At 36.0% G+C, this 24,895-nt stretch overlaps 1 protein-coding gene across 3 annotated transcripts in view; it reads right to left on the bottom strand.

Annotated features, from left to right (window-relative positions):
- The window catches only part of LOC127871507 (trithorax group protein osa-like), a 116,516-nt gene that overhangs the window by 80,165 nt on the left and 11,456 nt on the right, over window positions 1–24,895 (bottom strand). Inside the window, exon 1 of one of the 3 annotated variants that reach the window (XM_052414497.1) lies at window positions 16,739–16,992. The exons of the other annotated variants lie outside the window; for them this stretch is intronic. The gene's annotated coding sequence lies outside the window, so the exon portion shown is untranslated. Of the gene's footprint in view, window positions 1–16,738; window positions 16,993–24,895 lie in introns of those variants that run through there. 3 annotated transcript variants of the gene reach the window in all.

Genomic DNA, 24,895 nt, shown 5'->3' with positions numbered 1-24,895 from the left:
TAGGTTGGGGTCATGTTGGTTAACAAGTATGCAAAATATGAAAGCAATATGTCATGGGACAAAGAAAATATTTGGGGTAGTACGAAAACTTTAACATTTGCACGCTAACGCAGACGCGGGGGTGAGTAGGATAGCTCCACTATATATATTTTATATATATAATAGTCGAGCTTAAAACCATTTCGCCCGCTGACAAACGAAAACTGGTTGGCTCAAAGAAATTTTAGGCAAGCGCTGGTAAAGAGATTGCTTTTAACAAGAGATGTGTTTGTCAGAAACACAATGCCTGTGTGTGTATCCGAGTTTATTTACAGGTCCTACTGCCCCCTATTGCGCAGCTTTGAAATAAAATTTCAATATATCATTTGGCAGGTTTAGAAATTATCTCCCTTTTAAAGCTCATTACTTCCCTTGTATTGTATTTTTTTACTTTTGACCTTGAAGGATGACCTTGACCTTTCACCACTAATAATGTGCAGCTTCATGAGATACACGTGCATGCCAAATATCAAGTTACTATATTCAATATTGAACAAGAGCGCCGCATGACGGAGCAATATACGCCCGATTCGTGTGCCATTGGAGATGATACACTGATGATTGATGTATTTGTTTTGGAAATAAGCAATATACCCCCATACCACTTTGACGCAGGATAAAAAGTTGTTTAAAAGTTTCGGATGAATACAATTTGAATTAGAGTCCGGACAAAGTGGCGCTGTTGAAAATGCACTAATTGACCCTATGACCTAGTTCTTGACCCGACATGACCCATATTCGAACTTGACCTAGATATCAACTAGATGCAACTACTGACCAAGTTTGGTAAAGATCGGATGAATACAATTTGAATAAGAGTCCGGACAAAGTGGCGCTGTTGAAAATGGACTAATTGACCCTATGACCTAGTTTTTTACCTGGCATGACCCATATTCGAACTTGGCCTAGATATCAACTAGATGCAACTACTGACCAAGTTTGGTGAAGATAAGATTTATACAATTTGAATTAGAGTCCGGACAAAGTAAAATGCACTAATTGACCCTTTGACCTAGTTTTTGACCCAGCATGACCCATATTCGGACTTGACCTAGATATCAACTAGATGCAACTACTGACCAAGTTTGGTGAAGATCGGATGAATACAATTTGAATTAGAGTCCGGACAAAGTGGCGCCGTTGAAAATGCACTAATTGACCCTATGACCTAGTTTTTGACCCGGCATGACCCATATTCGAACTTGGCCTATATATCAACTAGATGCAACTGCTGACCAAGTTTGGTGAAGATCGGATGAATACAATTTGAAATAGAGTCCGGACAAAGTGGCCCCTTTGAAAATGCACTTATTGACCCTTTGACCTAGTTTTTGACCCGGCATGACCCATATTCGAACTTGGCCTAGATATCAACTAGATGCAACTGCTGACCAAGTTTGGTGAAGATCGGATGAATACAATTTGAATTAGAGTCCGGACAAAGTGATGCCTTCCGCCCGCCGCCCGCCCGCCCGCCAAGGGGTTTCACATAATACGTCCCGTATTTTATACGGGCGTATAAAAAGTTATGGCCAATGTTAAAGTTTTCGGATGGACACACGGACAGACAAACGGACGGACAGTTCAACTGCTATATGCCACCCTACCAGGGGCAAAAAAAATTGAATATACAGGATTATCAGGAAATGAAAATCAAATGGAAAAGTAATAAGTATGCACTAAGTCGGATTAATATGGATGTTTTGGGGAATCGTTCGAGTCTGAATTATACTATCGACACAGAAAATGTTTTAACCATTAAAAAAAAACATTTATAGATATATCTTTATCAACTACTTTATAGTTGTTGTTTTCAAGAGTCACAGCAGTCTTCGAAATTAGCACACGCCCGATCGCCTGTGGCGAGTAAAATTACTGCCGGGCACATAAAAAAATTCACGTTTGTGGCCCGCCGGGCATGTAAATTATTGAAGCCAATTGACAGTTTATAAAAAAAAATCGTAAGCGGTTCTTGATATTTGCAGATCTATTTTTCAATTTTGCGAACAAACACCTTGCCATAAGTTGTAAAACAATGAAATTCGATTGGTTTAACAACACGCACCTGCTTGCACACGTCATCGATATTGTTTTTGACAGATGCAGTTCGGTCACATTCGGTTCTTATCGACGGTTTCTTAGTAGTTAATGCGAACTATTTTTTGTGGACTTATTACACTCAATGCGTAATAATTTCGTCGTGTTCCGGAAGTGCAAAACACACGGCGGGGCCCAGGCACATGTTACTTTAGAAATGAGTGTTTCTGAAGAAATAAATGAATGTTTGGAACTGACTCGTGATTATTCTGCGCACAAAGATCCCTTCCACGAGGCTATACAGCGCTTAGAGGACAGGTTATCCAAAATTGAATTTAATCAAGGTTCTTTCCGTGGTCGCTCTGCGACAACAAAAACGTCCATTAGATTTCCGCCACCGGAAGTCAGTTTTTTGCCATACCAGGCCAATATTGGACAATCTTCTGATCTGCCACACTTGGCCAATCCATTTACCCTCGGTCCTGACTCATCGGCAGCCACCGCCGAAGGTCCTATTCCTAAAAATATTCAGGAACAATTTGACTGTGTGAAACCGACGGTAGACAAGGTATTGTTACCTCCTCATCTGAAGCTTCATGAGTCTAGAACTGGCATTCGTAGAGAAAACCAAAAAACCCTGAATGTTATATCAAAATGTGGTCGATATGTTGAAACATGTTTTAAACTCTTAAGTCAAATTAAGGAGAATGATTTAAGTAAACTAGACATTAATCGAGAAGATGCTTTTTGAATCGATCATTTCAATCAAGTAATACGCTTCCGTTTTTGTCAATGTAAACAAATGTCATTGTAGACATAGAGGCAGTATCTTAGGTATATGTTGATGGGGCTAAGCCCGATAAAGCACTTCCAAAATAGAAAATTGACAATGATTTAAAGAAAAAGGAAGCCAAGAAATGGTACGATGACAACAGAGGACGCTCTTTTCAAGAGCACTGGTGTAACGATCGACCGTCTTAATTCTTGTGATTGATTAGCTGTAATTGTATTCACTACTATTGAAACAAATGTTCTGCTTTACTATGTGTAGCATGTAAGTGTTAAAATGTTGTGATTTGTTATAATTTTGGTTAAAAAAGTTTGGGCATGTAAAAAATATGTTGGGCATGTAAAAATTCTTAAGTAACTGGCCCGACTGGCATGTAACTTTTCAAAGCTAATTTCGAAGACTGTCTTAGTGCCCAAAATGAAGTAATTGGCATCTAAAATTGTTTAAAAAAGAAGTACGAGAGGGAAAGTACTCCCCACCCCATTGGCCGCAATACGTCTAAAAAAATACCCATATAAAGGAGTGTGTATGCTGCCAGGTGTGAGACCAGCTTGCAGGTAAGTGTAGTCTGGTAAGGAGCTACCCTGTCCGCTCATGGAACTAAGAAACTTGTCTTTACAGGGGAATGAACGAATGTGAAGGTTAGTCTGTAGCTATGCTCAACAAAGATATGGCATATGAACAATTGCGCACAATGCTGCTCATTTATTAAAGGATTTAAATATAAATTGATTGGCTGTGTTTATTATTCACAATTTAAATACTCTCTGAATTAGTACATTCAAACCATAAATGGTGTCTACTTGTCAAGTGAAACAAGATGTGTTTGAGAAACACAATGTCTTCCTATATGACGTTTGACCTTGAAGGATGACCTTGATCTTGACCCTTCACCACTCAAAATGTGCAGCTCCATGAGATACACATGCATTTCAAATATAAAATTGCTAGCTTCAATAATGCAGAAGTGACATTACATTAGCAATTTTGACCCATATATTTGACCTTGAAGGATGACGATGACCTTGACCTTTCACCACTCAAAATGTGCAGCTCCATGAGATACACATGCATGCCAAATATCAAGTTGCTATCTTCAATATTGCAAAAGTTTTCATAAAATAAGCGATTTGGGCCACATATATTTGACCTCTGACCTTGAAGGATGACCTTGACCTTTCACCACTCAAAATGTGCAGCTCTATGAGATACACATGCATGCCTAGTGTGTTTCCCAGGAGGGCAAAGGGGCATGGCGCATTATTTTCAAAAAGGGCATTTTAGCGCGCAGTTTATGCAAAAAAGGGCAAAAAATTTCCCTGAATGCCTGAATTACTGGGAAACATGTAATCGCATCTGAAGCAGTCGTGGAAAAAATAACATATAAACAAGCACATTTAATGGTAATAGATGTATTTAACTTACTATGATTTATATTAATATATTTACCTTGCAATGTACATTTCAGTTTCATGCTGTTTCAATAAACTGTACAGCACGACAAACATAATAAACAGATCCACTAACATATAAATGAAACCATGTTTGTCTTATCCCATTTTCTAACAATAATCTCGACATATGTTTAAAATAACATTGCGAGTAAATTGATCGCTAACAATATGCAAACACTCGTTTCTGTGACATACATCCACCGAGTAGATTACAAATAAATAAATAATATTGTTGCTATCTTAAACATTTTTATGTATCGTTGATTATCACAGACATTTTATTAATTCCTTCTTAATGTATAATCTCCATCGTAAATTCGATCGTTTACGACGTTATTTGCCATTTTTGCCGAGTCACAATTTAATTCTGTTTAGACTATAGTCCGCCATGTTGATAAAATGTCAAATGATGTAAGCGACAGGTGCGCATAGCAACGTTAAATCGTATACGCGATTCGCATTTTGTTAAATTAGTATACGTCTCAGTAATTATTTCAATAATTAGATTTAATTATCTTAAAGACGAAAACGATAAAGAATAAATTTGTTTGTGATTTTAAATGTAATAATGCGTAAAAATTAGGGATGGCAACGAATACCGATTTCGGTATTCGAATATTCGGTCACCCTTCCGAACGAATATTCGGATATTCGGTCAACATCTGTTGGAAAAAAGTCAACTTTGTTTACCGTACCATTACTTCATGAATTCTACTTTCGTTTTTACCGGAAGTTCACCGGAAGTGTTTAAATATTGACACAGCGTTGCCGTCGTTAATTCGAAGCTGATGTTGTTGATTACTTTTTATTGTTAAAATTGAATGACAAAAACTGTTATTAAACTATTATTTCGTACATCAACAATAGAACGAGAAACATAATATTACATGACGACAAAATAATTACATGACAAAACAGTTAGATCTACATATAATTAAAGCTGAACTTAAACGAATTACTTAGTATGTACATAGCCACAACACACTTTGAACCTGTTTAACAGACTAAACAGTCAGTCTTTTAAAGTTGCCACGTTTAAAAGACACTTGGATCGGCGACTTTTTATCGGATGATGTTGTGAAATACTTCCAAGCAGCGGAAGGCGTAGGTGGCATTTTTCCTGGACAGATATTTACTTTATGCGTGTAGCAATTATAATATTTTCAATTAAATGAGGGTGAAATACCAAAAACATGTCTTTAAGTATAATACCTGATTGAATATTGAGAAATTAATTAATGTTTGGACCATTCGATACGCAAATACTCATTAGAGGTTGAGTAAATTATTTTCTAAAAGCTTTTTTGATTGGACAACGTGATTTAAACCATACGATCTGTTTTGTTTTTCACACCAAGTCGGCTCTTTCTTTACTCATTTAATCTTTGATCATTTTAAATGTAATTCGAGTTATTAGATCAATACGAGTCGGTATTTTAATTGCCATAAGGTCTTATTTGTTTTTACACAAAGTTGGCTTTTCCTTTACTCATTTAATCTTTGATAATTTTAAATGTAATTCGAGTCATTGGATCAAGTGCAGGTCGGTGTTTTGATTGACGACGCGATTTGCACCTATCATAATTTTGACACAAAGTGTCTGGCTTTGTTAGCGGGATTTATGACCGGTATACTGTCATCACCATAGCGACGCATTAACGCGCCTACCGGAATACACTTTATGACACAAAGAACAACTTTTTTGACAATGTTTGAAGCAAATTTTACGAATACAAAGTCTTTGAAATTACTCGATTTTTTATTTTTTCTTCCGAATATTCGATTTGGAAAACAGTATCCGAATATTTGGTCCAGTACCGAATATTCGGATATTCGGATTTTCGTTGACATCCCTAGTAAAAATATATGTTTTGATATAACTGAATAAAGCATGCAATGCACAATTGCCACGAGAATAACATCGAGTTTTTCATCAAAAGTCTCCGAAATAATGATTTTATTGTAAAGGAGTACACATTGCCGAGCGAAAAGTGCGCTTGTATAACATACCCTCCGGCATTATCGATTGATACTGACACGGGGTTATTCACGCATGACTAATTCACAGCTTTGGAGCAGTCAGTAAGACCTACCTATAAATCGAGCACTGTTATAGATTAAATCTGCTCAATTAATATAGTCCATTAGACGTGACGTCTCTCGAGTAAATCAAGCACAGTCGGAGCGTCACAGACAATCAAGGAAGCTGATTTTGCAGACCAAGTTAGATTGTAAGGCAATAAAGATGTTATCGATAAGGGCGCGTGGCGAAATTTGCCTTTGAAAAAAAGGGCGCATGGCGAAATTTGCCTTTGAAAAGGGCAGCGTGGCGATCCGGGAGGGCGGCGTGGCTTTTTGCCACGCTAAAATGGCCTGGGAAAAACACTAATGCCAAATATCAAGTTGCTATCTTCAATATTGTAAAAGTACTCATAAAATGAGCGATTTTGTCCACATAATTTTGACCTCTGACCTTGAAGGATGACCTTGACCTTTCACCACTCAAAATGTGCAGCTCCATGAGATACACATGCATGCCAAATATCAAGTTGCTATCTTGAATATTGAAATACTGCAAAAGTGTACATTAAATGAGCGATTTCGACCCATATATTTGACCTTTGACCTTGAAGGATGACCTTGACCTTTCACCACTCAAAATGTGCAGCTCCATGAGATACATATGCATGCCAAATATCAAGTTGCTATCTTCAATATTGCAAAAGTTATTGCAAATGTTAAAGTTGGCGCAAACCAACCAACCAACCAACAGACAAACCAACAGACAGGGCAAAAACAATATGTCCCCCACTACTATAGTGGGGGACATTAAAACACCTAAATTAATCAGCATTAAATGAACCAGTTACCCAATCTTTAGTGATTTTTCATAATAAAATAACAGTGCCACATATACTGTTATACAGCTGTGCTGGAGTCACACAGCATTCCACCATCTTATAAATACAATTCACTGGTTGCGCATTTTTGTGTGCCAAACTAATCATTATTATTACAATGTCAGTGCCAAACCCAGAACCAGGGAACCTGCATTCCACATGCCCTGGTGTTCACAGTTTGCAAGTATATCTTAAACAATTCAGATAATCGCAAAGTTTCTGTATACTTTTATATGAGCCTAAATAATACTCTTAGACATGGTACCAGTCAAAGTTATCATGAAAAACTTTAATACAAAAGTTCCAAGACTTTAATTGAATAGTTTACTACCAAACATTATGAATTCCCATAGACAATTTAGGTCACAGTTTTGCTTGAACTTAACTTCACAAGTGCACGTTTTCTTATGGAGACTTAACATTCTTCCATTAACTTGATTGACTCAAAAAGGTAGGTATCGATTGTTTTTAGAAAAATAGGTGTAAATATAGGAAATACATTTGTTATTAAATATTTTACATGTATTGGTTCTATTTAAACATGGCATGATATTTCTGTTTCACTCGTAAAAATGGCAACTTCAAATACACCAATTTTACAACGTGAAGACTTCACGCCAGGAATTTTCCCAATTTCAGGGTTTTCATCCAATTTTTCCCCTATTGGGCTGATACGCGTACTGTTGGCAAAATATCGCTGTTGTTTCATATTATATATATTGGTATAACAAAAATCCTTTGTGGTGCTTAAAGGCATGCCAACATTAGACTTCATGAACAACATCCGTCGTTCTTCCTCAGTGAAACTTTGGAATAAAATATTGATTGCTGAATAAAAAAATGTGTAGCACAGAGAATGCTAAGATCTTTACTTTTGATTAAACAAGTCATAGTGCTTTTTTAAAAAGTGCAAACTTTTTTCTAGCTATAATTAAGTTTTTTACACTGTAGCTACAGCCCTACATTCTAAGAGATAAGTCAGAGTTGATCTGTGACATGTTAAGTTATTGTATACACATTCACACATTAGGACGGCATGTATTTGGCTGCTTGAGCTCTGATTGGCTGATGCCATTACCAAGAAGAATTGATTGACAGCTTGAACAAGAAATGTGTTTGTCCGAAACACAATGCCCCCTTCTGTGCCGTTTTGAAGCCATATATATGCATGCCAAACACCAAGTTGCTTTCTGAAGCGACATAGAAGTTATGAGCATTTTTCGAAACCTAAATGCGAAACCTAAATGCAAAGTGTTAGGCCTAAATTAAAATTGAGTTTGTTTGCCCTTTACCGACCGACCCACTTTTTACCCCCCGACCCAAAAATTTTTATTGCGATTTCTGAAAACGTATTTTTTTTATTTTCGTTTTTTTCGACGATGATAAAAGAGCCGAAAGCAATATTTATTCATGCGCGTATTTATATCCCTGTCTATTATTATCGCCCCTGACCGATCTAGGTCGCTCCGATGGTTGGAATTTCATACGCCCCAGAATAGACAGTAATGCAAGCGTCTATAACCAGCATCGCGATCGGCTGTGTTCCGTGAAAATGGCCGAACGACATCATACTTAACCATTGGTTCGCGAAAGTAGTTGGACATATACGACTTTACGTTCGTTGTACACATGTTGTTAACGTGATCCAAGATGGCGGACAATTAAAAGAAATAACGATGCTCAGCGAGAACAAATAACTATCGAATTTACGACGGACATCATATAATTAGTATCGATTAATGAAAAGAGCGTGTCATTCTACGATGGAGCATAGGTTTTAGATACAAATAAAACTCTCTTTTTTTTGCAAATGTATGAACTGAATGTCACAGAACAAGTGATGAAGTGTTTGAAAATTGGAATGCAGTCTACTCGCAAAGAAAAATACATCTAACAGTTACAGGATTTTTTTTGTCGAAAATGCAAAATAAAAGACAAACATGATTTGATTTATATGCAAGTGGATCTGTGTTTAATCAGATTCATGTGCATATTCTGCTTTATTATGTTTGCCACACTGAATAGTTTACTGTAATGGCATGTTAGTGAAATGGATATGTAAAGGTAAACTTATTTAATTTATTAATGTCTCTTAGCTAAATACATCGACAACACTCAAGTATATATGTTTAAAGCGTTAGTATATCCACAAACTGAAACTAACACCCTTAATTTATTTCCCCAAATCAAGTTTTCATGCTTATGTTAGTTGCAATAATACAACTCCCAGCTATTGACCCTCTGAGCTGTACGTATGTACTCATAAAAGCTCAGAGCATTCAAGAAGAAATAATGCTTTATAATAATGTTCAGTTTGCCCTTTTATGAATTCACTTTTCCATGCTGAGACTATGCACTAACCGGTCAAACACTTAAAATTGAGGCCTGTAAAAACTTCAACAGGCCTGTGAATTGTTTCTCCTGGTAGGCAAGTCTGGCCTGTAAAATGTGATGGTCTTTCGCCACGTCTGAATTTTTCCATTAAAGGCTTTGGGCTGTCTTTCTACACTCCTTCAATGCTTGTTGCATGCTAATTAAGCCAAATTTAAGGGAAAGGTTTAAGTTAAAAATAAAAGCTGTCTGGCTGTTAAATAATTACAAATGCATTTGAGCAATTAAAATCATATAATGAACAAATATTTGATGTAATAACACACAAGCATGCATTTGATATTAATATATGCAAGAAACAGCAAACAAGATAATGTTAAGCTACATAGGGCTTCGTACACTGCAACAGTTCTTTAATAAAAGTGTTTTAAATATTCATAGACTATTAGTGTATTAAAAATATAATTTCTCAAATAAAATAAAATAATTTTCCTACCTACCTACCCACCTGTAAAATTTAGGGTCGGTAAAGGGCAAACCAACAATATTTTAATTGTGGCCTTACGGAAAGACAGACAGACGGACGGACGGTCCGATCACTATATGCCTGCCTTCGTGGGCATAAAAATCAATATTGGCCACTCACTTGAAAATTCATGGAATACACTAGCTGGTAGGCGGAGTAAATGGTTGAATTATCAGATTTACTTTTTTAGATTTGTACCTGGCGTGTATTTAAAAACAGAGTACATGCAGAATATCCAACGCCCAAGGGAATTACACGATTTGTATTCTAGACATACTCAGTAAGGGCTAGATTTTGGGTAAACACACTTTTATGATTTACATCCAAGGAATCACTAGAAGGCTTTCATGTTTGTCAAGTAAACTAACATAACAATCATATAGCTTCATTTGATTAAAAATATATGAAAACAAAATGGAGCAACATGTTCTTTATTGAATGCCCCTGTCTAATGTCTATTTAGGTGTTATTGGCCTAAGACAAGAACAGTTACTGATATGTCAAGTGTTGACAAGTCATCTGCTAGAAATCAGTCAGCTGTACAGTGTTATAGGAGTAGAATGGCACAAAGCAAAAACAAACCCCAATCTTATGGTTCATTGCTGCTTTAAAAATCTTGTCATGCATCACAATTACACTGTGTTCAAACAACATTTCGGCACCAATCAGCTTCATTGTCCTACATAACACTGAAGGCTTGTGATATTGTCAGGTCAATCAACAAATTGTATCAACTGCATTGCATGAGCTCAATTTTTAATATTAATTTCAAGACTGGCATTCAGTTATTGAAAAAAAAAAATTGATAGCCAATTAATGTTGACTAACTATTGGCACACATTTGGAACTGCCCTACATCTGGTACTTCATCCATGAGCAAAATACTTCAATGCTCGATACAAAAAATGGGCTATTAAAAGAGACAACTATCTTCATATCCTTAATAATAAGACAACATTCGACAAAGCACAATGCCCATGGTTTGAGCTTTAGGCTAGTATTCCATCTAAATGTATCTGCATCCGTATCCGCGTCCGTTAAAACATATTACGGACACTATATTCCATTTATCCGCATATGTCAAACGTATCTTTCTTATTTGAAAAACTTTTAAATTGAAAACATATATGCAGAAGAAGAATTTTCCCATTTTTTGTTACCGGTAATTGGTGCTGCTGCTGTGCATGCGAAGAAGTGTAAACGTAGACGAAAGCACAGATGGTGGGCACGTGCAATAGAAAGAAATCACCAAACATTTGGAACTTACAACCATTTAGTTAGAACTTGAACTTAATGATGAGGAGTTAAAAGGTTACTTTAGACTAAACAAACAACAAATTGGATTTGAATTTTATTAGTTTTTCAGTTGATTTTTGAGATGACAGCTTTCCCCTGATCGTGCTAAATGCCGTCCGTATCTTGTCCGCATAAGAATGCCCACTTTAGCGTTCTTTTGCAGACGCCATTTGCGCATGCAGATGTGCAGATGAATGGAATAAGCACAGTGCATTTCAACTTCATCTATTTTTTTGCGGATGCGAATATGCAGATGCGGATATGCACAGATGGAATACTAGCCTTACACAGTACTTGTTCTTAAATGGCCAGATGTATAGCCAAGTTCTAGTTTAATCAAATGGTACTGACTGCCTTCTTGCCAAGAACCAAGTATTTAGTTAACAAGAAGAACAATTTCTCAAAGGTGCATCAAAATGAATGAAGTCAGAGAGTTTGCTGAAGAAGTTAAAAAGCATAAATAACTATTGCCCAATTATAAAGTTTCCTGACACAAATATTTTTGTTTAATGAAACTGCAAATTCTAATTAAGATTTTATAAATACTATGAGCAAACTTATATGTTAAACTAGGCTTACAAATCATGTCACATTAGAGATCATAACACTTTCCTCAGCGCAAAATAAGTTGTACACAATAACAGTATAATGTAAAACCATTAATTTTCGTCAGCACGAAATTTCGTCATAAAAAAAATAAATGACTATTTTGTTGGCACTTCAATTCGCCAATTTCTGATTCTGAGTTTTGTTTTAAATGGCGTCAGTCAATATCCGATATGTTTGTTATACATATATGCGATAAATCACAGTTGCTACAAATAGTGGTGGTGAAAGGGGGAGCACACCTGGGAGTCACTTGCATGAGTTGGGGCCTGTTTGTCGCATGCAAATAAAACAAGTCTTCTGTTATCAGGTGATAGTAATGGGCCCTTATTATTGTTTGCCATAGACAAGATTATTGTTATGATTGGCGGAATAGTTAGACCGCACAACAGTCAACAAGTGTTTGAAAAAACAAAGCCAATTGCCAATTGCGCTGATTTGATCACTGCTGGCTTTAGAAAAGCACGACTCGTTAAAAAAAGCACACTGTATGCTGTTGTTTGTTTCATTTTTTCTAAATAAAATGATACGCTGCTTTTATTGATAAACATTAATTTTAAAATTATAAACTCTATGTGTGTTTGCTATTAAAAAGGAAAGGTATTGTTGTTACATCTATGTTAGCATACAAATCTCTACAGCAAGTTTAGACAATCATGTCAATGAATTTAACAAATTTAAATTGATACATGTGAAATAATAGTCATCTTTTAATTTCGTTTATTGTCTTTGATCAGGATCCACTGTGTGATGGCTGCATCATCTGCAACAACTCTGAACTAGAGTGTTAACAAGGTTTTACTATAGCCATATAAGGAAAAATGCCCCGCCCCCTGGCAGCCATGTTTTTAAACCAACCGGCATCATTTTTGAACTCGTCCAAGATATTATCGGGATAAATCATCTGACCAAGTTCATGAAGATTGGACAGTAAATGTAGCCTCTAGAGTGTTAACAAGATTTTACTATAGCCATATATAGCCATATACGAAAAAACGCCCCGCCCCTTGGCAGCCATGTTTTTCAAGCAAATGTAACCATTTTCGAACTCATCCAAGATATCATTGAAACCAATCTTCTGACCAAATTTCATGAAGATTGGACAATAAATGTGGCCTCTAGAGAGTGAACAAGGCAAATGTTGACGTTGCACAATGGACAACGCACGACAAACAACAGACGACAGACAAAAGGCGATCACAAAAGCTCACCATGAGCACGTTGTGCTCAGGTTAGCTAAAAACACAATACTGTTTATACACGCACTGTGTTGTTAACAATTAGCGCTAATCATAACTATTCTACCTAAACGAAGTCAACACATTCGATACAGCTTTACTGAATTCGCGTTTTACGCCAATGTCATGTGTCATTTAAAGGGATCTTTTCACAGTTTGGTAAATTGACAAAATTGAAAAAAGTTGTTTCAGATTCGCAATTTTTCGTTTTAGTTATGATATTTGTGAGGAAACATTATTACTGAACATTAACCATAGTCCAATATAGCCATTAGATGTATCTTTTGACATTTTGAAAACTTGAAAGTTATAAAGCGTGGCAACGCGAAACGATTGAATAATTTGGAGAGTTCTGTTGTTGTCGTTTAAATTTACAAAACTACGAAGATTGCTTATATAAGGTATAAACTAATTAAACTGTGTATACCCGGCGGAATAGCCAAGAGGGCTAATGCGTTTTTACTCCAGGACTCCGGGGGTCACTGGTTCGAGCCCTGGTTCTGACAACTTTTTTTTCCTTTTTTTAATTTTATTCTTGATTTTTGACTGGAGCTTTTAAGATCCAATGTGTACATTTATCAATATAAATCATTTAATGACAAACTTCAAAATATTCAAAATCTGTGAAAAGGCCCCTTTAAGTTCACTGTAAAATGTAAATTCCTTGGTGTCAAAACCTGATTTATCTTGAGTACGAAACAGCTGAAGTATGTATGCGTGGATTACGTTGGATTTTGATGTCTCGTGCCTACTGTAATTCAGTTGCAATTTTGTTTAACAAGATCACCGCATAACGGGTGCCACGCTCAGCTACCGGTGCAGTTTTGAATAAATGAAAGTTTGTCAGATTTTTTTTTTAAAGGTAACAGTGACCTTGACCTTTGACCTAGTGAATCAAAAATGGGTGTGGCGTGTAGAACTCATAAAGGTGCATCTACATATGAAGTTTCAAAGTTGTAGGTGGAAGCAATTTGATTTAAAGCCACACACCTTGCAATCAGTGCTCCAGCTAGGCCTATATTGAAAGGCGCCCTGTCCTGCCCTCCCGAACCTCCGCCCTGCCCTTCCTAGGGCCCCCCTTCCCTTAAAAAAAAATAATATATAAAATATTTTTTTAAATATTTTTTTTACATAATTATGATGATTAATAAATCTCTTATTACAATAGATTGTAATTGATTTATTCCTCATTGTAGACATTATATTTGAATCGTTTAATAATAATGGGAATAATATATTCTAACAACTATTAATAACATATTAATTAACATGCAAGAGGAAGCATTCTAGAAACGCCAGCGCGCTCGAAAGTGCCCTTTTGACAAAATACAAAAAACTGCGCGTCCAAAGTGCCTTTTTGACAAAAAAGCCCCCCCTGACATTTTAAAATCCTAGCTGGAGCACTGTTGCAATGAACAACTTGGCATAGTAAATTTAGGTTTAAATAAGAAACATATTTTATCTATGCAAATTAGAATATATCTGGTAGCTACAAGGTAGAAATCCGTCTTTTTGTGCGTTTAAACTTAAAAATAACCGTGTTTTTCAAAATGAACGCATATGTCTAGAAATTCTACTTTTGGTTTTAAAAGAGGTACCCTTTGGAAAATAATAAATAACTTGGTAACTAGGCTATAGATTTAATTTTATCTATGCCAATTAGAATATAGCTGGTGGTTACAAGGTAGAAATCCATCTATTTTGCACTTTAAAACTTAAACATAATCGCGTTTGTCAAAATATACGTATCCGTATATAAATCCTACTTTTGGTTTTAAAATTAAAGAAAACAAGCAGGCCTTGAAGCATTTTTCCAGAGCGACTCGCCCTGCAGGGCAAGTAGGCCTGACAATCCACTTGCCCTCAACTTTAATCTACTCGCCCTGCATAAAAAAAAATATATCTATATTTATAGTTATGATCAACCAGAACCTTATGGTAAACTTATCCTATCATGTGACTTTGTCTCATTGCATTAAACAAACCATCTATAAGTCAATCCTATAGTTGAATTTATTTTGCAAAAAAATACAATTAATACGAACTTTTACTGAAAGAAAGGCTTGATTGACAAATGGTTACAATATGGTAAATTATGACTAAGGCTTCTGATCACGAATTATTCTGTTTATAAATAATTATTTTTTCTGTTTATTTTTGTATTGATATTTACATTAAAATGAAATTTTATTCCTCACAGAATGACCAATATATTGAACTGTTTTTTTTTTCATTTTTAATCGATTAGCTAAGAGCACTGACACCTACGAAAAGAGCGCAGCCGATTTCGAGAATTATTTTTACTGTGCCCGTGACGTCATTTTTCATTGTCAAAACGAAAGTGCAGTTTCTTTGTGTACTAAACCTTTTTTTTTGTTCATTCGAAAAATTGTTCGCAATTTGTATCGATGTGGCGGTTGTTCTGGAACTGAATTTATATTTCTCAACTTGAAAAACAGCACTCGCCCGGTCGGTCAAGTATTTAACAAACTTTACTCACCCGACCGTCAACTTCACTCGCATATGCCAGCAGTCGAGTGGATTCTTCAAGGCCTGACAAGAGATGTGTTTGTCAAAAACACAATGCCTCCTATTGCGCCGCTTTGAAGCCATAAATTTGACCTTTGACCTTGAAGGATGACCTTGACCTTTCACCACTAAAAACGTGCAGCTCCATGAGATACTGATGCATGCCACATATCAAGTTGCTATCTTCAATATTAAAAAAGTTATGACCAAACTTTAACGAAGGTTTAAGTTTTAGGAAAGAAAAATACAATGATATTTTACCTTGACTTTTCACCACTCAAAATGTGCAGCTCTGTGGGATACATATGCATGCCAAATATGAAGTTGCTTTCTTCAATAATGCAAAAGTTATCAAACTTTAACCAAGTTAAAGTTTTGGGACACACACATACAATGACAGACAGACAGGCCAAAAACAATATACCCCCGATCTTTCGATCCAGGGGCATGACAAATAAATTTCTCGCTAACTAGGCCATATATTTAATGACAATTTTGCACACTTTCAAATTGCATCTATATGTATTGATTAACATGTATTTCATTTCAAGGTGTGTGGCTTTAAGAGCCAATGTTCAAAACCTTAACAAAATGTTAAGGTTTTAGCATGACGCGGATGGCGGACGACACGACGAGCTGGCTACGACAATACTTTGGACAGAATTATTCGTTAGGATCTTAAATTTGTCAATCGTTTCACTGAAGAAATAGACGAAAATTAATGCCAGACTAATAATAATGGTTCACAGTATATGGGGAATTATACCTGATGTCACACTTGTGTTGTTCATACAACTATCTCACTGAGAGAACTTTATTTACTATCAGCTATAGCAGATAATTCAGTGCTAGATATCTAAAAAAAAATACACTTAACCATAACAGCCAACAGACCATTGATTGAACTGCTTCACAAACATCTATATTGTAGGGAAAACACTCTTCAGTCTATTATCTCCAACAATAAAACGCACATGTACTCAGTGACTTACCAGGCCACACTCCTATCAGCTTTACTTTTAACACTGCACACTGATCACACTGCTGAATTTTCAATACTCTTATAATGGCTCTTATAACAAACCAGTTACTTGGATTTAACACTGTACCAAACATAATCATATACACTTTACAAATTTCGTCTGCTTTTCAATTTAAACACACATCGGTTTGTACAAAATCTTTTTCACTGTACAAATCAATTTCTGCTTTCAATCTGTGCAACTTTTTATTATAATCTCAACCAACTAATAACCTGAATAAACAAGAGCACCGCCTTGCGGGTGCAGACCGCTCATCTATTTTCTTTTTAAAGGTGAAGGGACTCTCATTTTCAATCACAAAGGAGGGAGGAGTGGAGTGAAGAGGGGTGTATAGTGTGGGGTTGTGGACATTTATTACATTATCTTCCAAAAAAGCGAAAAAAAAAAAAAAAAAAAAAAAAATCGGGGGGGGGGGGGGTATAGTGTGAGGGTGTGGTGATAATTTGTGAGATGATCTTAAAAAAAAAAAAAAAAAAAAAAAAAAAATCAAAAAAAAATTTGGGGGGGGGGGTGGGGGGGTGGGGTGGGGGTATAGTGTGAGGGTGTGGTGGTCATTTGTGAGATGATCTTATAAAAAAAAAAAAAAAAAAAAAAAATTAGGGGGGGGGGGGGGGAGGGGGGGGAGGGGGGGGAGGGCACGGGGGATGGTTTGGGTGAAGTCTATTGTGGTATGTCAGGTAAGAGTAGTTTCATCAAAGTATCAATCAAATCTAATCATAAATAAAGAAGTTATGGCAATTTTAGCAAAATTTAATAATTTGACCTTGAGAGTCAAGGTCATTCAAAGGTCAAAGTAAAATTCAAGTTGCCAGGTACAGTAACCTCATGATAGCATGTAAGTATTTGAAGTTTGAAAGCAATAGCCTTGATACTTCGAGTGGATCGAAACACAAAATTTAACCATATATTAAAAGTTACTAAGTCAAAAAAGGGCCATAATTCCGTAACAATGACAACCAGAGTTATGCAACTTGTCCTTTTACTGTACCCTTATGATAGTTTGTGAGTGTTCCAAGTATGAAAGCAATATCTATGATACTTTAGGGGTAAAGTGACCAAAACATAAATCTTAACCAAATTTTCAATTTTCTAAGTATAAAGGGCCCATAATTCCGTCCAAATGCCAGTCAGAGTTACATAACTTTGCCTGCACCGTCCCCTTATGATAGTTCATAAATCTTGCAAGTATGAAAGCAATAGCTTTGATACTGTAGGAATAAAGTGGACCTAAACACAAAACTTAATCAAATTTTCAATTTTCTAAGTATAAAAAGGGCACATAATTCTGTCAAAATGCCAGTCAGAGTTACATTACTTTGCCTGCACAGTCCCCTTATGATAGTTAGTAAGTGTTGCAAGTATGAAAGCAATAGCTTTGATGCTTAAGGAATAAAATGGACCTAAACACAAAACTTAACCAAAATTGTCAATTTTCTAAGTATAAAAAGGGCACATAATTCTGTCAAAATGCATGCCAGAGTTATCTAACTTTGCCTGCCCAGTCCCCTCATGATAGTAAGTAAGTGTACCAAGTTTGAATGCAATAGCATTGATACTTACTGAGAAAAGTGGAACTAAACGCAAAACTTAACCAAAATTTGCAATTTTTTAAGTACAAAAAGGGCACATAATTCTGTCAAAATGCACGCCAGAGTTATCTAACTTTGCCTGCCTAGTCCCCTCATGATAGTAAGTAAGTGTACCAAGTTTGAATGCAATAGCATTGATACTTTCTGAGAAAAGTGGACCTAAACGCAAAACTTAACCGGACGCCGACGCCAACGCCAACGCCAACGCCAACGCCAACGCCAACGCCGACGCCAAGGTGATGACAATAGCTCATAATTTTTTTTCAAAAAATAGATGAGCTAAAAATCCTTAATTATTCTAAATGATAATTTGATTCAATTCCAGACTTTTTGCATTGTAATAAGGTCACATAAAAATATATACTTATTTTAAATCCATGTTCTGCTGCTATTAGTTTACATACAAAAACAAAACAAAATAATGTAACACACATTTATATATTATATTCCTCAGCTTTTAATCCACTCCTGATTTCTCACTCATTGAATTAAATGCTGACAATTGTTAAATTTCCCTTCATGCAGTCCCCAAATTCCATTGTCCCACATAAACTAAATCTTGAACTACATATAATATAATTTTCTATAAATAACCTTGCTCCAATAGTTTTGAGGCACCACACAGGATATAAAGGCAAACACAGATTTCACAGCAGTTTACTTCAACCATAAAATACTATTGACAATAAAAACCAGTTAAATGGTGTGACTGGTCAGTATCTTGAAAGGAATGACCTTCAATAAACTTAAACAGAAGCTAATGTGATGGTTTAAATAAAACACACTCAAATTTAAATCAACTTCGCTGTGACCTTACAAAATAATACGCTTAAACCAGTGTTATAGTTCAATGGATATACTACTGTGGATCAGTGGCGTATGTACATAAAGCTTGCCATAAGATGATTTGCTTGCCTGATAAATAGTAAAGCGATAAAGTGATATTTACTTTGTTCCCTTATCCACAAACAAAAACCAACAAGACAGATATATGGAAAAATCAATTATGCATAGGTACAAATGATCACATGTAGATGGTCTGAAGCTACCAGCAGTCTGTTATGATAAAACTGGATATGTAATGCAAACAGAACTAGAGCAGAAAACTGCAACTTATAACTATAAAACAAAGCTTGCTCTTCAGCGTATCATAGGATAATGCCAAATTATAGTCGGCTACAGGAACTTGGTCTAACATCATAATATTTTTAATATAGTTATTGTGCTTATTTGTCACAAGATGACCAAAAGGCCCAAGGCTGCTCACCTGAGACCCAAAGAAACCAAACTATGGTTAAGTTGAATATTTTCAATTAATGAGGCTCCTTAGACAAGCATATGCCACAATTGTCAAGGTAAAAAGTGGGGAATTCATGAAAATTGTGGGGACTTTGACCTTCAGTGATTTTTTTTGCTTTAATTTGTTACAGCCCGTGCCATTTGAATTGGGAAAATTAGCGCGATAAACCGTGAAATTGGGAAAAATAGCGCGATAAACCATGAAATTGGGAAAAATTATGCATTATAAATAGGATTATAAGTAACAGAAGTGATATTGTTTTTAAGTGCATGTTCAGGGAGTTTTCTAGAAAAGGAGTCTGGTCAAATTGTTGTTTTTTTTAATCAATAAAAGTGGCAAGTTTGGGAATGATTTATGGACAAAAATGACTAAATTCAAGTTATATATTTTGTGCGATGTTTTAAAAATAAAGTTGAGACCTAGATTTAAGAAATCATAATTAAGTTATATGAGACTTCTTCCTAAAAAAAAAAAATAAAAAAAAAAATTTTTTTTTTTTTTTTTTTTTTTGGAAGTTGGGCTTTTTTTTGGGAAATTTGTGTCAGATTTTTGGGAAAAAACGTGTTTTTTTGCGATTGGGAAGCAGCCGAAATTCGGCTGTAAATTTGAGCAAAAAAATCACTGACCTTATGGTAATATGAAAAAAACTGAATATTACTTCGTTTTGTAATGCACAATAAACACAAGCTTCTTAAAGTTTAACAGCATATCTTTCTAATAAAGACGTAAATGCATCAAAAATATGTAAATCCTGTAACTCATGTGATGGGGTGATTATTTTATAACAGGTAAGGCATTTGGACAATAAACAAGATACTTAAAAATTTTGATTGAATGAAACATTTAAATATTCTCTGTTACTGAAAGTCTGGCAAAAGTGGTTATCCAAATGTACCATTTATCTGAAAATGGGCTGTAAAAACCCCCAAGACTATTGCCAAGCAATTAAGTTCCCTTCCGGTGAAACTTCACCATTTTCAGCAATATTTCTAGTCTATTTGTTTCCATAGCAACCAGAATTCTTGACAAAGGAACAAAATGAAATGACGTGCATAATCTCCACATTGCCATCTATCCATGTTTCAAGTTTCATGAAAAAAAAACTTTTTAAGTTATCGCAGGATCCACCATTTCCAGAAATATTTCTAGTCTAATTGTTGCCATAGCAACCTGAATTCTTGATGTAGGAACAAAATGAAATGACGTGCATAATCTCCATATTGCCATTTGTCCATGTTTCAAATTTCATGAAAAAATATGAAGAACTTTATAAGTTATCGCAGGATCCAGAAAAGTGTGACAAACAGAGTCACAGACGCACAGAGCGCAAACCATAAATCCCCTCCGGTTTCACCAGTAGGGGACTAACAAGAGCTGCGTTAGTAAAGAACAATGCCCTTTACTGGGCTTTGAAGTCCCAAAGCAGCTATTTAACAGAAAATAAGGCCCATAACTTAGATCCTTTTTACAAACATACAATCTACTGAAATGTTTTAGGTGTACTAGAGAAAATGTCCAAGTCGCATAACTTCGCTAAATATCAATGGATTGGAACCAAAATCACACTTCATATGTACAGGGGTGTAAATGAGGTGACGTCTGAGGGTAGGAAAATTCTGTAGACTGATTTTGACTACGCAAATCGTGTGCATAACGCTTTGACAAACCTTAAAACAAACATTCAAATAAACACCATCTTAAACTTATTTACAATATTTATTTATAGAAACCTTTTTAAATTCACATTTAACATATAATGCAAAGTCACCAGTAGTAACTGTGATCAAAATCAATGTGTGTACCGATCCCTGTGAACAATGACAGCAATCTTTCGTTTGAGCTCAATGGCATTCAATTTGGAAAAAGGTCAACAATGTTACAGCATTCAACTAATGACAATTTACCACGATTTTTGAGATTCGTTTGTTTGTTCAATAATCTTCGTTTTTACTTTACAAAGCGCTATTTGCAAACAAATCAACAAAGAAATATGACACACATTTTAAAAGATCAATTTTAACTGGAAGATTGGAAAATGACAGCCAATTACAGAACTCGTTTATATAACGCTTAAGCAGAATCTACCAGTGTATATGTCGAGAGGTTTCGTGGGCAACGGATTAACTACACCCCCACACTCTTGTATGTACAGTACAGCCAATGCGGAACAAACATATTTCGCGATCCACGCTGTCAAGGCGCAACGAGTTGATGCCGAGTTGGCCGTTGAAGCCGCGTCAGTATGCGGCAGCACGTCACATTTCACCGCGATGCTTCGCATCTGTCCGCCGAGGCAAGAAGCGCTCCACGACATGACACTGAGTCGATGCGCATTATAAAATAAAATCTTTTAAAAATGATAAGTGAGTCAATAAAGTTTAAAAGAACAATTATAAAATAAACAAGGGCTGTTTGTAAAACATGCATGCCCCCCTATATGGGCTATAAGTTGTAGTAGCAGCCATTGTAAGAATACGTTTTTTGTCACTGTGGTGGTGGCGGTGGTGGTGGCGGCGGTGTAGTAGTACTAGAAGTAGTAGTAGTAGTAGTAGTAGTAGTAGTAGTAGTAGTAGTAGTAGTAGTAGTAGAAGTAGTAGTCGTAGTAGTAATAGTAGTAGAAGCAGTAGCAGCAGCAGCAGCAGCAGCAGTAGTAGTAGTATGCATTACAAAAATGCAGTTATTCTTACATTTGGTAAAATTTAAATATATTACAAGGGATGCAAATGCTGTAACAAAAAGAACATGCAAAAACGGTAGTTGTTTCCCTTGTTTGAACCATGCTAAATCCTTGAAATGCCTATTTCCAGTAACTGTGACCTTCACCTGTGACCTTGACCTTTGACCTAGTGACCTCAAAATCAATAGGGGTCATCTGCGAGTCATGATCAATGTACCTATGAAGTTTCATGATCCTAGGCCCGAGCGTTCTTGAGTTATCATCCGGAAACCACCTGGTGGACGGACCGACCGACCGACATGAGCAAAGCAATATACCCCCTCTTCTTCCAAGGGGGGCATAAAAATCTAAAATAATAATTAATTTAATCTATTACTGCATACTTAATATTTTTGGCATTGCTACTCATTACCAGATAGTCCCGTATATTCCAGTTTAAAAGCAAATTCTGGCAAATATTTACGATAAAAGTTCTCATGAATTCCAAGAAATACAAACATACGCCATTTTTCTAAAGTGTCAAATACATTTTGGCATTTGTTTCTATTTAAAGATGTGATGAAATAACTTCTAATCGGGGCAGTTTTTTTCCCACTGAACACGCATAAATCGCCTGACGTGATGTTCATGTTTTTATACAACACAAAATACACCCACACTTTCCATGCGACGGTCTACATGTCTGCATAATTTTCGCGCGCTTTTTATTGAGACAAAGGATAAAGCACTGTCTATTTGAGGCTAGAATTAAATTGTTAATGTTGCGTTAGCATTAAAATTCGGAAGCGTGTTTCAGATTACAAATTGAATAATGCTCATTTGAGAATCGAATGAAACATTTACAGTAATTAATTCAACGATAATTTGTTACTGCACATTACATGTCGAATATATTTGAGGACGTGATATTATATAAATAGTCTATAAAGCATCATATAAAAATCATATCAGCTTATTAAAACGTGAAAATAATAACTATGAAAGTAGCTTAAGTCTAGGCTTCCACGCTGCACAAATGTACGTGTAGGTGTATATCTTTGTACTCGATCTGCCGCGTACTGTGTGGTGGATTTATGCCGCAAAAGTATGCAAGGCTAATACAGACTTGGCGTCGTTGTGCCGATCGATACCGCGTGCCTCAGTGATACGCTGCGTGAACACATGACGCGGCGGCCTAGTACTTATTTTCTGACAGTGGGGTGACAGAGGATAATGTTTGTTCCGCGTTGGCTGTACTGCAGGTCATGTAGATAGACTCACATACCAACAAGATGCGTTTGTGAAACACAATGTCCCCCTATATGATGTTTGACATTGTAGGATGACCTTGACCTTGTGAAGGATGACCTTGACCTTTCACCACTCAAAATGTGCAGCTCCATGAGATACACATGCATGCCAAATATCAAGTTGCTATCTTCAATATTGCAAAAGTATTCATAAAATAAGCGATTTGGGCCACATATATTTGACCTCTGACCTTGAAGGATGACCTTGACCTTTCACCACTCAAAATGAGCAGCTCCATGAGATGCACATGCATGCCAAATATCAAGTTGCTATCTTCAATATTGCAAAAGTATTCATAAAACGAGCGATTTTGGCCACATATAATTGACCTCTGACCTTGAATGATGACCTTGACCTTTCACCACTCAAAATGTGCAGCTCCATGAGATACACATGCATGCCAAATATCAAGTTGCTATCTTCAATATTGCAAAAGTATTCATAAAATGAGCGATTTTGGCCACATATATTTGACCTCTGACCTTGAAGGATGACCTTGACCTTTCACCACTCAAAATGTGCAGCTTCATGAGATACACATGCATGCCAAATATGAAGTTGCTATCTTCAATATAGCAAAAGTTATTGCAAAATGTTAAAGTTGGCGCAAACAGACAGACAGACAGACCAACAGACAGGGCAAAAACAATATGTCCCCCACTACTATAGTGGGGGACATAAAAATCAGCTGAAGCATTCTTTAAACAAGAGGGCCATGATGGCCCTGAATCGCTCACCTTACACACCTTGCTACATCAACTTAAATTCTATCAGACCCATATACAATCCCAAGAAAGATTTCATTAATTAATACATTCTGACAAAATGTCATTAAGACGTGATGAAAACTGTGACCTCTTTCATCTACACAAGGTTTTACTAGAACTGGCCCGGTGACCTAATTTTTGACCCCAGATGACCCATATACGATCAAAAATCAGAAATTATCAAGATAAACATTCTGACCATACTTCATTAAGATCAGATGAAAACTATGACCTCTATTGTCTACACAAGGTTTTTCTATTATTTACCTAGTGACCTAGTTTTTAACCACAGACCCAAATACAATCCCAACCCAGATTTCATCAAGATTAACATTCTGGCCAAATTAAATTAAGTTTGGATGAAAACTGTGACCTCTACTGTCAGGTTTTTTTTGTGGCCCGATTTTATAGCCGAAATTCGGCTATGTTCCCAAGGCCTAACAAAAAAATATGTTTGTTTCCACTGACATGGCCTAAAAAATT

The sequence above is a fragment of the Dreissena polymorpha genome, chromosome 3 (assembly GCF_020536995.1).
Source record: "Dreissena polymorpha isolate Duluth1 chromosome 3, UMN_Dpol_1.0, whole genome shotgun sequence".
Classification (NCBI taxonomy): Eukaryota; Metazoa; Mollusca; class Bivalvia; order Myida; family Dreissenidae; genus Dreissena; species Dreissena polymorpha.
The sequence above is the reverse complement of the archived record's forward strand: the minus strand, read 5'-3'. Positions and strand labels throughout refer to the sequence as shown.